The sequence below is a fragment of the Carlito syrichta genome, unplaced genomic scaffold, assembly GCF_000164805.1.
Source record: "Carlito syrichta isolate Samal-C Ts95f unplaced genomic scaffold, Tarsius_syrichta-2.0.1 Scaffold302026, whole genome shotgun sequence".
Lineage (NCBI taxonomy): Eukaryota > Metazoa > Chordata > Mammalia > Primates > Tarsiidae > Carlito > Carlito syrichta.
This window is the reverse complement of record NW_007246122.1, coordinates 687,939-689,340: the sequence shown is the minus strand read 5'-3', so window position 1 is coordinate 689,340 and position 1,402 is coordinate 687,939. Positions and strand designations below refer to the sequence as shown.

Below are 1,402 nucleotides of genomic sequence, written 5' to 3'. Positions count from 1 at the left end.
GCGAGGCATCCTGGGTAAAAAGTGGCCGCGCGGCACCGGGAGAGCGCGGAGAGGAGCCGGGGTCAGAGGTCAGGGCCCTGGAGCCCCGCGTGCAGAGCCCCCCACGTGAACGTCGCGAACAGGAGGAACCTTTTTGTTTTCGACCGCGCCAGCATGCTCCCCTATTGACCGAGCTGCTTTTCCAGGGCTGCGGGAGAGAGGAGCTCCACCGTGGATCTCCTAACCCCACCCCCCTTCCACCGCCAACACACATCCTCACTCAACCCTTCCTCTCAATTCTCATCCCAGCCCCCCGTCTAGGGCTTGCAATAACGCAGTAAATTTGCTTTAACAACAAGTGGGGGTGGTTGCATTTACTCCTCCCTCTCCTTTCTCCTCCTCCTCCCCTTGCTGCGGCTCTTGACACTACTACAAACCAGGACTATAAACATAAACATGTGTCACTGTAACAGGGCAGGTAATATACGGATTTTGAGGTGGGGTGGGGTGGGGTGGGGTGGAGGGGGGCTGGGTCGCCGCTTGGAGGGCAGTAAAAAAAATCACGTTTCACGTGCTCGACGGCTTTGGGGGCTTACCCCCACGCCGATCTATTTACATAATGCCGGCGGCACTCGGTCACTTACTCAGCCACACAGTCCCACAAAGGCAAACTTGCCGATAACCAGCGTACCCCAAAGCAAATTCATCTCAATACGTATCCCTCTCCTTTCCCAGCCACCGCTGCCATTTCTTGTTTCTATCGGCAAACAGTAGTGTCTATACTTTAACCCCCTTTCCTTTTTAAACATTATCTTCCGGACAGCAAGAGATCGTTTTTCGACCTAAATAGTACACGGCTATTCCCATACACTACCTACACAATTTGTGCCCCGAAACCCCTTCAAACAGCAAGAAATGCTATTGGCTTGAATTAGAAATCTGGTGTGCAAAGGTTATTTCTTGGGCTTTGCCTCCATGCGTTTAGCAACTTCTGCAGCAAGTTGCTGCGGTGCGGTGGAGATTCGCCACAGCAAGCCTTTATTATTATTATTTAGTCTATATTTACACTGCCTCTCAACTTTTTTCTCATTCTTAGTTCAACAAGCTTAGCAACCACTACTTAGGATAAAGTGAATCCCCTGGCCAGCTTTTTGGCTTGAAACGAGGGAGATACAGAAAATGTTCAGATGGGGAAGTGGTTCCCTTTGTTCTTTCATTGTTTCTCTACGAACTGGTGGATACAAGGACAAACACTTACCTTCTCTTCTTTTTGCTCCAAAAGCCAGACGTTCCCATCAGCCTTAAAATACACAATCCACCTTGAAAGTAACTACGAATGTCGGGAGAGTTTGTATTCCATTCTTTTTCGCTCTCTGCCCTCTTTTAGCGTAGGATTAAGTTGCCGAGCACGTTGCTGCAAGCT

General features: G+C 49.9%; 1 protein-coding gene across 1 annotated transcript in view; it reads right to left on the bottom strand.

Moving 5' to 3' along the window:
- Positions 1 to 1,402, bottom strand: part of MLLT10 (MLLT10, histone lysine methyltransferase DOT1L cofactor) — a gene marked incomplete at its 3' end in the record, with an annotated part of 86,690 nt that extends 85,288 nt beyond the window's left edge. The window contains exon 1 of the mRNA XM_008055911.2: positions 1,238 to 1,402. The remainder of the gene's footprint in view (positions 1 to 1,237) is intronic.